General features: G+C 41.3%; 1 protein-coding gene across 5 annotated transcripts in view; it reads left to right on the forward strand.

Annotated features, from left to right (window-relative positions):
• The first annotated feature begins 1,548 nt into the window (after window positions 1-1,548).
• Window positions 1,549-15,422, forward strand: part of KCNJ16 (potassium inwardly rectifying channel subfamily J member 16) — a 43,911-nt gene continuing 30,037 nt past the window's right edge. For 4 of the 5 annotated variants that reach the window (XM_019623795.1, XM_019623797.1, XM_019623796.1 and 1 more), the window contains exon 1: window positions 2,659-2,847. The gene's annotated coding sequence lies outside the window, so the exon portion shown is untranslated. Of the gene's footprint in view, window positions 1,626-2,658; window positions 2,848-15,422 lie in introns of those variants that run through there. The other variant, XM_019623798.1, reaches the window with a different exon arrangement.

Here is a 15,422-nt window from a genome sequence, read left to right on the forward strand (position 1 = left end):
ATTGCTGGATCACCTGTAGAAAGATAGGATTTCAAGTCATAGAAACTCAGTCAACTTGAAGTTAACTGTGTGTTAATCACTCATCCAAAAAGAGGAACACCATCTTTGGAGAAGAGGGGATCGTATGGTTTCGCCAGCTTTGGAATTGGAAAGCGTTTTTCTGTAAAGGGTCAGATACTGAATATTTCAGGCTCTGAGGGCCACGTGGTGTCTGTTTAAGACCCTGAAAAATCACTGTTACCAGGTGAAGGCCGTCATTGGCAACATGTAAATGAGCAAATGAGCATGGCTGTGTTCCAGTGAAACTGGAATGGCCACTGAAATGTGAATTTCAGGTAATTTTCACACCACAAAATATTCTTCTTTAAATTTTTCTCCATCATTTAAAAATGTAAAAACTTCTTAGCTCACGGTCTTACAAAAACAGGAGCCAAGCTGAACAAACAAAAACCAAACCAAACCAAAACAATAACAAAACCAGGGCTGGAGCAGTCCTACCTCAGTTCTATATCACAGGCCGCCCCTTTGTGTAGCCTAACTCCTTTTTAGGCCATTACTAAAATTGCTGTACAGCAATGAAGTCCAGATCACTGAAAAAGAGAATTATGTTTCACTTCAAGTTTTTACATTCAATTAATGAATTCTTTCATCATCTTGTCATTTGACAGATCTTAAAACCAACATTCCCCTTCCGTTTGCCTCAGTTTCTCTCTGTGTTTTGGCAGGGCGCGGGGGGAGGGCGGGATTACAGTTCACCACAGCTGAACTTCACTACAGTTCATTCTCACTTAAGGTAGATTTAGGAGACATAGACATTCACCAGAAAAGCCAACCCAGATAATCATTTTTATTTGGCTTTAAAAAGTGTTTTTCTACTTACATGTGAGTATGGGTGTGTCTGATGTTCTGGGAATTTACTTCAAACAAAGGAATGAAGCCACACTGTGATGGTCTGACTCAGTTGGAGTTGGGAAGCCATCCAGTCTCCCCATCCTGCCTCCTGTTCTGCCCTTCGCTGTGGTCTTTTTTATGCTGTACAGTCAAGATGCCTCATCTTCTCAGATCACTCCAAACACTCAGCCACGCAAAGCCACCCTCCCTGAAACTGTCCTTGCAGAGCAGAGGGAGTTATGTATTGTGTTTTTAAAAGCCCTTTCAAACAGAACACTAATAAAGAGAGCTCAGCTTTCTAACAGGCCAGTAACTAAGCAGAGTAATGGATAATACTCACTGAGTAAGCACGGCAGGCTTGCCCATAGAAAAACCACAATGAATGTTGCCTCAATTAGTATGGAAATGTAGACTTTTCTCGAGCCTTCACATTTCTTTGCAAAAAAGTTGACCTCTGGGTCCACTGCTTCCCTGACATTCATGGGTGATTGAAAAGCTAGGTGCCTTGGAGAGTTCAAACTCTTGTACTTGTTACTGTGTAACAGGCTGCAGATCATGTGCTGCCCTCAGAATGTTTAAACCCGAAAGATAGCTAACAGGTTTGGAACCCTGAGTATCTCCCTGAGGTAGGTGTTCTGGTGTTTGTGTGGTGCTGGTGTTTTTATCATCCCCGTTTTATGGATGAGGAAACTGGCGTGCAGACAGGTGAAGCAGCTCCCAATGTCACAAAACTGGTAAGCGACAACACCAACATTGAAATCCAATCTCGCTTCCTCAAGGGTTCATGCTTTTAAAAATGAAAACAAAAACCAAACAACCCCCAAACAACAACTAGTGTCAGAACCTAGAAATGGCCCCTTAAATTTGGAAGGTTAACCAAACTGGATGGTGTCCCCTCGCTACCAACACTCTTTGGAATAAAGAGAAATGCTGATTCCCTGCCAGCACAATACTCCTTTTGAGCTCTCCTGCGTACAGGCCCCCCAAGGTCTGAATTGCTTGGCATTGTCGCTTAGTGTCTTGTGGTTGCCCTTCACATTTTCTGGACTTTTCTCTTGGCGCTACCATTTTAAAGCCACTTCTTCACTTATCGTTCAATTTTCTGACTTCCGGTCAGTCAGCTTGCCCAGGTGACCACCTCAACTGTTCATCGCACCCCTTAGGACCCATAGCTGGGGTGGTTACTCTGTACGCAGACTGTACGCTCTGGTTCTGGCCCGCAGTCTATATTTATTTACCTTCAGTCTTAAGCTCTGATTCTTGGGGTTGGGGGAGGGAGGGCCCTCCAGCCCTAATCTCTGTCTTCTATTTATCAGGGTGTATTCAACTGTGGATGCCAGCTCTTTGGAAACTGGGCTGTTACTCAGTAAATAATCATTAAAGGCTTGTTGCATAAAGGTATGAATGGATGCTTAGCTATTTCTGGTTGTCTTGTCTCAGTTTTCATTGGCATGCAATCTCAGCCCTCACCTGCTAAGATGTAGACAAAGAGTTCTGGTAAAAAGGGTTTCCTTGAATTGCACGAAGTCTGCACACGGGCAGGAAGATTTCCATAGGTCAGCTCCCAACAACCCTGTTTCTAAATATTTGACGGGCGTTGTGTGGAGCATATTTCTGGCCCAGGAAATCTTCCTCCTTTGTATCCCTGACTGAGTGAAAACCTCGTCAGGGTATATGCTTGAGTGACCTTCACTCTGTACTTTATCCAGAGTCACAGAGGTGGTGAGGTAACTTAGTCTCAGCTGACTGGCTGCCGCCCGCTTTACCCAATGCCAAGGGCTACCTGTGTAGGTTCCCAGGGTGGACTTGCAGGAATAACCACAGTCAATGGTTAACCCAGGTTCTTGGTGTCTGGAGCTTTTCTTTCCTTTATTATTAACCAAAGAACGTTTTTTTGCCATTGCTCCGCTGTGAGCACTTGAGCTCCTAGATCTTCTATGGGGACAGTGGATCAAGGTAAGCGTTGCTGTTTTTATTATTATACAAGGTCATTCAGCCTATGGTTTGCTCGGGCTGGCCTCTGTTGAGGGAGCAGCAGTGCTCTGTATCCAGCCATGTAAATAATGATGTTGAAATAAATGCAATACAGATCATTTAACTTCCTATCCAAGTGCTTTAAGTAATGAGCTCTATTGAAGATTTGGTCAAAAGTAGTTTCAAATTGGCCTTTGCAGAATTTATTGAAGAGCTCTGACTTGCCAGTCTGATGTACATGTAGATATCTAAAAGTGACTTCATCATATTCCATATTCAATACCAGATGGAGTATTCTGTTACGTTCTTTCAAAAGCAAATTATTGCATCCTGTGCATGTGTACACTTTTATGAATAGATAGATAGCTTTAAGCATTGAAATATGCATTTACATACCCCCTAAAAAAAACTTCAAGAAAAAAAGGTTAATTTTTTCTGAGGATTATATATACTGGTATGAGAAAGAATAAAAACATGCATTTTCTAGACTGATTTTAACATATACTAGAAGTAAATAATTTTCTCCTATTGTATTCATCTTTCTCTTAAGCTTTTTTTCTTATTCATTAAAATCTTAAAACTTTTGTCTTTGAGTATGTGTTCAGAAAAGTGTAGACTTGTCAAACCTTTCTTTCTGGCTACCATGACTTCGTAATGTACATAACTGAATCATTTCCCTTGTCAGTGGGTGTATGTGGTAAACAAGAGCTTTTCTATAAACCGAATTTTTGAGCATGTGTAGCCTTTGTATTCTTACATAGTCACGGGAGCCAGAGGTCTTTAGGAAAACAGGATTGGAGTATTTTTGCTGAATATTACCCTTACAGCTGCGAGAACCAGACCCTCAAGGAGAAAGACTCTATTCATGTATGTTTGCCACTTAACTTTGGGAAATGTAAGCCAACCACTCTCTATGTCAGATTTTAACCAATAAAGTGACATGAAGCGTCGACTCTAAACCATTTAAGCAATTCTGAAATTTAGCCAAAAAGAAGGGAAGAAAGTCCAGGGTTCAATTCAATTCAAATCAGGAGAGAGAGAGAGAGAGAGAGAGAGAGAGAGAGAGAGAGAGAGAGAGAGAGAGAGAGTGTTAAAGTAACTGACAGATATAATTCCTGCCTCAGTTTACTTTTAGGATGTGAGACTTTAAGTATATTTGGACTTGCAAGAGAACAAGTTTTCAAGAACATTGAAAAAAATATGTTTCTTCCATTATATGTGTTAGTGATGAGTCCAAGTTAAGACTTGGATATAAATTAGCTGAAAACTAGGAATTGGCAAAAAAAAAAGAATAGTTTTGTGGAAAATAATAGATATATAAAGGATATTTAGAGTATTTGGTACCAATACAACCCATATATTTAGTTGAGCCGTCTCTTTTTTGAATTTGTAAAGCCCATCATTTGAACAAACTGTTCAACTTTTATCCCATATGAATTTATCCTTGAGTATTCTGTGTTACTTCCTTGTTTTAGGAAAAGTGGCCTCCAGCCTAACTTGAGGAATAGGTGGATGGGCAATTTCATTATTTCAGGTATCACATAGGCTGTAAATATTTCTATGGTAAGTTGAGCAATAAGCATTTTAGTGCTTATTATGTTCTGGATGCTTCCATACTGTATCATTGGGTCATTTGAAAGGAGATATTGTGTTCGTTTTGCAGATGAAGCTTAGATTTTCCACTTTCTGGCTGTGTAATCTTAGGAAAGTCATGCAACTTCTTTGACTCAAAGATTCAAACTCAGTCTTTTCTAAATTCTAAAATGCAGTTTGGTCAAAGAGAAAAGGATTTCTTACAATTGAAACAAAGAAGAAGTTATTTTTAAAAGGTTCCTGCAGTCCAGCCTTCTAATGGCATTGTCTCCCCTTGTATGAACTTCGCTTTCTGTACCGTATATTTTAGCTCTTATTTATTCTCTTGTATATTTTTATGTAGGTTTGTGTGCATGCGTGTCTGTGTGCGTGCGTGCGTGTGTGTGTGTGTGTGCGTGCGTGTGTGTGTGTGTATCTGAGTCCTGCCTCCACGTATTAGCAACATGCCAGGAGCTATGAGAAGTGATGAGATAAATGTGGTATACTTTTTAGAAGCATTAATTTAAGTCAGCAATTTTGATGGAAAGTAAGAGGAATTAAATAATTTAACTAATTATTTAATAAGCAGTTAAGCAGTTTAAATATTTATTTTTATAATGCAGGTATTCTGATATACCAGACTTCAAAACTAGCATATATTGTAAAGAGAAATCATAGACTAGAATATTTTGAACTTGGGCCCAGTCCTCTGTGTTATATCCTTGACCCCAAGGGTTTTGGGGTAGGAATAAGGGTAATGGGCTCATTTCTCTTCTGATTCCTCAGGTTGGTTTTGTGGTGGTGGTGGTGGTGGTTGTTGTTGATGATGATGATGATGATGATGATGATGGAAAATTTTGGCAAGTGCTATTAAAGGATGATTTTTGTGAGACTAAATTCTTGGGTTAGGTTACCTACTTGGTTAGCTAGTTGGCTCTGCCCCAGAAAATACCTACTCACTCACAGACACGGCCAGTCTTTTCATAGCTCTGTACTCTTCTCATTACATGTGAGACTGTTCCAAGCCATGGGGAATTCAGAACATTCTGTGTCTACTTTGGGAAAATAATTCCAAAATAACTTCACAACATAAGGCATCTGGCATAGGGGCTGGACCACAGAAATGGTTGGGTAGATCTCTGATTCAAGCTTCTCCTGTACAGAAGCCAGCACACGAGTCTGCCCAATGAGATTTTTACAGCTCTTACCAACTAGCACTTACCTGAAAGTCACGCTCAACCATCCCCGATGAGCTATTGGGTTATTAACTGACCTTTTCGTGTTCTTAGAATGTACTGGTTCTATTTATAGGTGGCACAATAACATCCTTCCCCAGACTTGCAATTAACATTTGAGAAGGTGCCAGAATATTAGAGACTGTGAACTAACTCTGCACCAGGATTGTCACATGAAGAGCCTGCTCGTTTTGTATGTTTAGTTTGCCTTTTGTTTAGGTCAGAGTTGAATCAACGTGTGGGTGGCTAGAGAACACTCAAGGAGAAAGTCGTTTGGCTAACTCGAGCAAATTATCTAAGACTTACGCATTACACATTGTTAAATTTAGGTTTCGCTGGAATAGGAGGCACTTTCATTTCCTTATGACTACAATTTTATTTAACTGTATTAGATAACTATATTGAGCTGAAGATAAGATTACACCATTTTCATTGGGAGTTTAAAAGCTAGAGAAACATTCAGAGAAATAAAACCAAATGAAGCAGAATCACAAACAAGCAGACCCAAACCAAACCAAACAGAAGCAAACCATGCTGTGCTTTTTACCCACAGGAATTTAGTACAATAGAAATCAGGATATGGTCACCTAGTTCCTGTTCTTTGCTGGTGTAAAGAGCGGACACCATTTCTCCAGGTGTGTGTGACATTTGTGATCTGTTGGGACAGCTTGTGGGACAGAAACACAGCAGTACCAAGTGAGCAGAGCCAGGAGATGAGAAGAAGTCCAAAATTGTGCCCTGTAGACACTAGCTGTTTAAAGTCACTGTGCTTTTCTTTGTGTGTGTGGAAAACAAGTGACTGTATTAGTTATGCACAAAGCAACACCATGGTAACCACTATACCATTATTACGGCTATGTGGACCTGGAATTTCAGGCCTCAGCATAGTAGCATTCAGTAACCCCGTTGCCATCCAGTAGACGGAATGGTGTCATCCTTTACACTTTGGTTTCATGGATTGAACAAATGGCAGCTCCTTTCTTCTAAGTAGGTGTGCACTGCTCATTCCGTTGGACACTAGGTATATAAGAGAAATCCACCCATCCCATGGCATTGGGAAGGTCAGGGCCCAGCAAAGGAGGACACGAGTGGAAAAGCCAGCTGAGCCTGGGGGGTTGAAGGGAGCCTAACAGTTGGTGTGATACTTGTGTTTTAGCTTGAAGAAAGAAGAGATGTCTGCCAGATTTATAAAGAGCCGGATGCATTCGGGGAAATGTGCACAGTTCTGTGTGCCTGGTGTGTAGGGTCCATAGTGTGAGGAGGGAGGCAGAGTGGCAATAAGTGGAATACGGAAGTGGGTAGGACCTAGGTCGTAGCTGACATGGAAGGATGCTTACAGTGTTCGCCTGTCTCCACCAAAACATCAGGTTGTAGCTCTAAAGCTGAGCTATAGTCGTTCCCCATAACCTGGGACTGATGCTGGGAAAGGAGGAGGACTTAAAAGGAAAGGTGCAGAGCAGGGAAGAGATAGAAGAAGCAAATTAGTGATGGTTTTCTACTTTACAGAGGACATTTTGGTTCCGATGCAAAGTAGGTTTTGCAGTAAGTAAAGCTATCTTTAACACAGAGAACTTGACCATTACATACTGGGACTCTGTTTTCTTCTTAAGTGGTCCATTCTCTGTGTTCTGTTGTCCTAAACTGCATTAATGTTAATTTGGTTCCACTCTGTTTCTGGAGTAAGTGCTCAGAATATTCTTCACACCTGAGTGGAGTGCTTAAGATGGCTACAGGAATTCACCTACAAAGGCTCAGTTCCTCTCTACATTCAGGGATGGCTAGATAGACTAAAAGAAGCATCATGGTGCAGTGGAAAGAGCATTGCGCTCAACGTCAGAAGTCTTCAGTCTTGCTATCATTATACATGTATCATTATTTGACAGTAGGTAATTCTCCATAGTCAGTTTCCTCATCTATAAATAAATATGAATTCCCCTGGTGGTTCTGCTCCTCTCGTCCAGCTCTGATGATTGAGCCTTTAAATACGTATTTATCCTAAGAGTATGCTAAGATTTGACCTTTTGTAATGGGTCACACAATCTTCGGACCTGTTGCTGGAGCCTGAAGCTGCGAGGCAGGTAGTTGGAAGGAGAGATGGATGTGAAGTGGAGCGACGCAACAGATGGAAACCAGTGAATGTTGGCTGGAAGCCCCCGGGGTGAAATGGAGCCCATGCCCTTCTCCTGGAGCCTTCAATTAGACAGTGGGGGTGCGCAGTAGGAGAAACCGGTGCCCTCCTCATGTAACCCAGGAGCCATAAACGCTGAAGGAGGAGACCTAGATGGAACTGCAGGAGCTGTGACAACCTGTGTGAGTGGCCACAGTGCCTCGTGACCTTCCCCAACCTGCTGATGTAAACAGAATATGGCTATCGTTTCACTTTTGCCTTACAAAGGTCATGCAAAATGTCTGCCACAGCCTAAGCTAACCTGGAACGAAGAAGGGAATGGAATTCTGGGACATGTAGTCCCAGTTTAGTGAAATCAATAGAATCCAAACCTGCCACCTGCCATTCAGAATATAAAACAAATGATTGGGACATAGTTCCTGCCTCCAAATAGGCAACTGTATGGCAGGAGAGAGTTCTTAATTCCCCCTGATATACATTCTGCTAGAACCACTTTGCCTCTTTTATAAGCATAAAGTGAGATTAATGCATGTGAGCAAGCTTCAGAAGTGTTACATTTTTCATGGTTTTTCAGAGTCTCCTATGGGTTATTTGACATTAGATTACCTTTGTTTTTAAAAGAAACACTGGGAAATAAATTCATTCTAGATATTTTGGTAAGTTTCAATTCCCTGCGATCCTTTAGTCTTTGTCTTCCTTCGCTTGGGAGAGTGGTGGTGCTGAACGGATAGCAACCAACTCCCCACACAAACCCAGAGCCTTTCGCTCATGCAATCACGCCTGCATGTTTGTCACCAACCATTTTTTCCAGACACGATGTTTGTCCTGCTTAAATATAACTTACCCCTCTGTTAAGCTAAGAAACATAAGAGGTTGATTAAGAAATAGTAGAAAAATTCCTTGTCCACTATTAAAAGAAAAGCATCAAAGATAGGAAATAGCCTCAAAATATTATGTGAAAACTACTTGCTTATCAGCATTGTCATATAGATTTTCCCTACTATTTCTTTATTAGATTATGTGTGACTAACTCTTTCACCTTAATCTTCTGTCTCAGTTTCTGTTCCTTTGATGCCGTGTAGTAGGATAGATTTGGTACATTTCAAAGAATTCATGTTTCTGTGTATCGCGAAGATAGTTTCAGGTGATAGGTGGTTTCACTGTTTCTTTGAAGAGTTTGTTTTCACATCCCAAATGTTCTGTTACCAAAGTCATGAAAATAAGCTGTTTTTGTTGAATCTTCCATGAATGATAAGAGACTCTGTGGAGAAACTTATAAAAAAAACTTTCATCTACCAAAGACAAAGGAACACGTGTCATTTCACAGCAGAAATATTTTCAATTTACTGATTGATTTTTATTTAACAAACACAGGATACTAACTACATGCCATGCATCATTCTAAGTGATTACAAATATTACCTTTCCATCCCCATGATGAACTTTATTTTTGCAGAAAAGGAAACTGGCACAGAGAGGCCATGTAATATCCCCAAGGTCACACAGCTAGAAAATGGCATAGCTGGTTTTGGACCAGGCAGTCTTTCTCTATAATATTATATATGATATGATATGATATGATATGATATGATATGATATGATATGATATAATAACTAATCTGCGCCCTCTAAAGAACTTCAATTCTCTATAAATTCATATCTGTGTGATTATTAGGGGTCTTAAATTATATTAACACATGCTTTGGATTATACACCCACTAGTCAAGAGACCTTTGCACACAACTCACAGTGAAAGCCTGAGAAACACTCAGGCATTGAAATGATAAAACAGAATCAAACCCTACCATCTGAACCTCCTCTCGGCTCTCTGATTATTGATTTCTTTGAAGCATTCTATTTCGTGTGCCAAGCATTACCTTGTACCTTCTCTATCAAGGTGTTTAAAGCATAAGAACAAGCAAATCAGAAACAGAAAAGATTTATGCACTCGAATAATGGGCAGAGCCCCAGCTGCACCAGCGCGGAGATTTGTCAAAACCTAATAAACACAAGCAGAACTTTAAAAACATAAATCAATACGATTTCACTTCGCTGAGCAAGTATACTATCCAGTCTAAGGAAAGTAATATATCATTGATGGGGGAACATGCAAATCATTCCTTATGGTCCTAATCACATATGGAAGTCCGTTGGCATTAATACGAAATATTGAACTAATACCAAATAAACCATTGGTAGATAAAAGGAGAGCCCAATGGGCTTTGACAGATTTCTTAGTTTAGTAAAAAGTCTCTTCTTAATTAATCCAATATAAAAAAGCCCCTTTTCTTCATGCCGGGGAATACTAACTTAGTTAGAAATTACTGCTCTTGATGTACAAATATTTACAACGAAAATTTTCATGGAGAAAGAACTCTTCATTTTGACAATTTTTTTTTACTATTTAAATTTTCACTATTTATAAAATAATTACATCAAAATAAGTTTATTAATCATTTTTTCAATATCTATTAAAATAATGTCTCTTGAAGAAAGAAATAGGATGTTTGCTTTTTAAGTTAAAAAAAAAAAGAACTATGTATTGGGAAAAATGTGGCAGTCGCCCTACCCTTAAAATTGTTAGTGCCTTCGTCTTAGAGGTGACTGAACTCCTGAAAGTTATAATAAACTTCTTTGCTGCGTCTGGCATTTCCTTTTACGTAGTCGCAGCTTTTAAACTAAAGACCAGATCACTTGCTGACATATTTTTGTTTTTCTTGTTTTGCTCATCTTGACTCTTTTTCTGATTTGGTCCCAAATGAAAATGACAAACAGCATTTGTGGCAGCACATCAAAGCTTAGAGAATTCCTTTATAGCGATGATCACATTTTATTTTCAAACAACTCTGTGAGACGAGTGAGAGTAACAGTAGCAGGATGCTTATTATAGAGCTGAAAATACTAAGGATCATGTAGTATAGGATTATGAACAGGCAAATCATGCCAGTTCCTGCTTCTGATTCTGTTTGTCCCCTTCCTGGACCCACAAAAGAAAAGAACATGTGTCAAATACCTACCATGTGCCGGGCACCCTGCTATGTGCTTTAGGTTGCCCTAGCCTCATTTGTTTTTTGTGTGTTTTCTTTTTTTTGGAGAGTGGGAGGTGTTTTGTAACAGGAATTGGGGAATTTAAACCACACCAGTTAGCTACTTAAATTTTTATTTCTAGATTGAAGTAAGAGTCTTGCATAAATCTGTACACGAGTTTTACCTACTAGGAAAGAGGGTGGTGTTACGCCTGCTTTCATTAAACTCTCACTGTGCCCAGTTCCCGAACCCTGAAGAGAAATAACCACCCGAAGCCTTGTTTTTTTTTTTGTTGTTGTTTGTTTCAATAGTTCCCCAAAGGCAAGATTCCTGATTTGGGGGAGACAGTGAAGATAAAAACAATCCCGTGTGTTACTAAGGTGTAAAACTACAGTGTTTTTATAACTGTGTTTGTCTATAACCAGAGGGCACTCTCATAAATCACTTTAACTCGCTAGGAACAGGGGAAAATATTTATCTATAAACTAGACTTACCACTCTTGTAACATGTTTTCAAAAGGTTACTGTGTCTCTGTTGACCAAATATACGTGTCGATAAAAAAATTAAAAGCTAGTTACTACAGTATTTACATAGAACACAGGACTCTGACTGTTTAGAATCTCTTGTTCCATGACACGCAAGATAAAGGCAGACCTGATCTACTGACACTTCAGAGCCCTCAGGCATTGCTGCTTTAGGCGAGGGGATCTTAACTGACAGGAGCTGGTAGGGTCCACTCCTGTCCTGTCTTGCCCCACCGCCCCACCGCAGGAAAGCTGGTCGGTGATTTGCTCAAGCATTTATTGTTTTTAGGCTCCACCTCAGATCTAATCAGGGCCTTATCTTCCTGTGAAAGTATTTGTGCTGGTTAAACAGGGCAACTTGATCTAGGCAGAGCCTGCCGTCTCTGCCTCTGCCCACAAGCTGATGGCCCTGACTTTATCATTGAATGAGGCAATTGTTCCAGGGTTTTTGTTTTTCCCTTGAAAGAAAATTCTGCAGGCCTAAAAGCTGTAAGATAAGGGGGAGAGTCTACCTGAAAACACTGTGTGCCTTTTCACAAACCTCTAGCTCGTTGAAAACAGATCATCTTTGTTACTCTTTGGCTGGATAAAATTGCACACATGATTTGGGTAATTGAGGTCGATGGAAACACTCGGACTTTATTTTCCCAGGTACTTTTCTGGGCTGAATTAGGGACCTCACTTGGCCACACAGCCCTACTTACAGCCTGACTTGCCAGTTCATTGGGTGCATTTAGCCTGTTCCGATGCTTCTTCTGATGCTTTCACATCACGTAGCCTATTGGTAGCCAGCCTTGTTCTTTGTGGGGCCCCGGGTAGGTCCTCAGATTCCTGCTGTTACACAGGAGACCTTTATGGGACCCTTAGGAGCTACTTCGTTTCATGTTAGCCTATATTCTCAAATCATCCTGGTCTCCTACTCCCTTAGCTTACCCTCACATGTAATATTCACATTTAATGCAAGACTCGGGTGCAGCGACCTACACAGCGAAACAACGCCAATCCGTTGAATACTATGATGTCCTGGAGGGTGTGGGGTGGAGGGTTCATTTCAGGCTGGGGGGAGGGGTGGTTCCTTGCACAGTTTGAGCACAGCTTCATTCATAGGCCAGGAAGCCAGGTATTCGACAATACCGGTAAGTCTAAAATTTGGCTGCACCATAAAAGAGTCCTAAAATATCTGTTAACAAGCACATTTGACTTTAAATTTTTTTTTTACTGATAGATGAGTCTCAGTTTCCATGTGGGATCAGACTAACTCATCCACATGTGTGCTTGTTCTCTTCAGCCGGTATAATCAGAATAATGGAATAAACTATGGAAGCAGATTTGTACCCCCAGAAATATGCATCTGGTGACCTGTAGATACCATGTAGAGCTGAAGAGCCACTTTTTAAGATTTCCATCACCTCTTGATAATGTGATATGTTACCATCTAAGAGTAGGCTTAACATCTAGAATGGCATTTTGGGGAAACGAACTCAGAACCTGACTCTTATCAGGCGGCTAGCTTTATAGTTGGAAATAGCTGAACTATATAGTAGGTCCATAAATTTGCAAAGGTTGAGAGGTAGTAAGGGGCCGGCGGAGTGGCGCGATGGTTAAGAACTCGCTTGGGATGCCAGAGGGCCCCGGTTCGGATCCCACATATGAGGGCCAGTGACACTGCCCTCCACAGCTAAGATGCTGAACAACAGCTCAACCTGGAGCTGGGCTGCCATGAGTCGCCGGCGACGGCGTAGGCTGCAGTCCCTGTGGCAGTGGGTTACCATGGGCTACCGTGTGTAGCCAGCAGCCAGCGTGAGCAGCCAGCAGCTGCAGTGAGCGGCCGTCCAGAAGCCGGCGACTGATCTGCCTCGCCAGAGAAGAGCGCAATGATGGTGCCAACTTGGGCCAGTGAAGCAATGTCCTCCACAACTAGATTGAAGAACAAGACGACAGCAACTTGTCTGTTCCCCTTCCCCCAATTCCCCAGCACTGTTCCCATTCCCCCAATTCCCCAATAAAAAAAAATCTTTAAAAAAAAAAAAAAAAGAAAGGTAGTAAAAGGGTCCTCAGAGAGGAAGGAATAGATAGAAAACATTTTTCAAAGATGTGAAATAACCTTTCAAAGGCAAGTATGGATGTTGAATTAGTTTCCTGAGGCTTCCATACAGGGCAGCTTAAAACAACAGAAATGTGTTCTCTCACAGTTCAGGAGGCTGGAAGTCTGAAACCCAGGCCACCCTCCCTCCAAAGGCAAGGAGGTTCCCCTCTTGCTTCTCCCGGCTCCTGGTGGCCTCAGGCATTCTTACCGTGTTTCCCCAAAAAATAAGACCTAGCCGGAGAAGAAGCCGTAGCATGACTCCTCCAGGATATGGAGGGCACGCACCCCTCACATAAGAGTTTTATGACCTGTTTGAGGAAGAAGGGTGCCTTTTCCACAAACTCCCTCAGCTTAAAATATTCAGTATGCCAAGGTGCCAGCTATACTTTGGCTCCTAAAATCGTGCTATGGCTTATTTTCTGGCTAGGTCTTATTTTCAGGGAAACAGGGTAGCTTGTGGCAAGCATCACTTCCATCTCTGCCTCCATCTTCACAAGGCATTCCACAGCCCCCCACCCCCCTCTTTTCTTGTAAGGACACCAGTCATATTGGATTAGAACCCACACTAATGACCTCATCTCAACTTGATTACATCTGCAAAGACCCTGATTCCAAATAAGGTCACATTCACAGGTACCAGAGGTCAGGGCCTCACCATATCTTTGGGGAGAGAGGACGCAGTTCAACCCATAACAGATGATCAGGGCAAAGAAATGAGAGACACCATACCTTCCTTAGAAAAGAACAGAGAAGCACAATGCAATGAAAAGTCCCTTGACTTCTGTTTTCTTAATAATTCCTCTAGTGTTGTGCTTTTAGATGGCCCTGAGGAAGAGGGAGATAATATTAGATGGACACATTTTTCTACTTCATTGTTTGGAATCTTTCATCCCCTTGAAGGGGCATGGCCTGACTCATTCTCCTCTCACTTTGCTTAACTATTGGAATTTGATTAGCGGTCAGTAAGCAGGCAACTTGAATCCTGATAATCGACAGCAAAACGGAAGAACCTGTTTCACAGCGTGGACAGGAAAGGTCAAATCAAAAGGGAAAATAAAAGGAACAGTGCACTGTGGATTGAGGAGAGGTGCAAGGCATGAAGTACTTTCAGAAATAGTTATCCTATAAACATGGAGAAAATAGAGATTTGGGTATTGACGCAGCAGCTCATGACTCAGGTTTTCTTCCATAGCTTCTCTTGTGCCCCAGACAGCCCTGTGTTCTGAAGCTTCCGCTATATTTTCCAGACTTCCTTGCCTAAAGAGAAATAACAATAGTAACATTTGCATTTACTTAAGGCTTCAAAAAAAAATCAAAGTGAAAATAATAGTAAGCTTCAAGGAGTGCCTGCATGGAATAACTGACTAAGCTGTTTTGGCCAAGACTGCCTTTTGGTCCTTATTTCATGGCAGTGATAGCAGTGTTTTCAAGCAGAGGGGAGGTGGGTGGAAAGGTGGGGATATCATATGAATCTATCTGTGAGTGAAAACATCTCCACAGTGGAAAGACTATGGACTAGTCAGTGTTGCCTCTGTAAATTTGAGAAAGTTACAAAAGCTAAAAGAGCTTGCACTGCTAACAATTAGTGAACGTGTGTATCGCACACACAGACACCATCTAGATTCAAAGCACGGGCTGGCAAAATACTGAAATGACCACATCCATCCACTGTGCTTTATTAGCCAAGGAGGTAATGAGCCAGGGAAATAGAGCCAGCACGAAAAGTGGGGAGAAATGGTAAAAATACATGTACCTTACTTTTTGTCCCTAAAACAGATGCGCATTGGTGGATTCGACAAAGCTGAAATTGATTATGTGCTGTCACGCCCTAGGTTAAAATAATTTTGGACTGTTAAAATAAGAGTCACACATGAAAGTAAATGCAACGTGGGCAAGATGCCGTGTTTCCAGGAACATGGTGTATCCAACTTGCTGTAGTTCACCAGTCCTGAGAGATGGCGGGGACTGTCATTCTCAAGATCCT

The sequence above is a fragment of the Hipposideros armiger genome, unplaced genomic scaffold (assembly GCF_001890085.2).
Source record: "Hipposideros armiger isolate ML-2016 unplaced genomic scaffold, ASM189008v1 scaffold_562, whole genome shotgun sequence".
Lineage (NCBI taxonomy): Eukaryota > Metazoa > Chordata > Mammalia > Chiroptera > Hipposideridae > Hipposideros > Hipposideros armiger.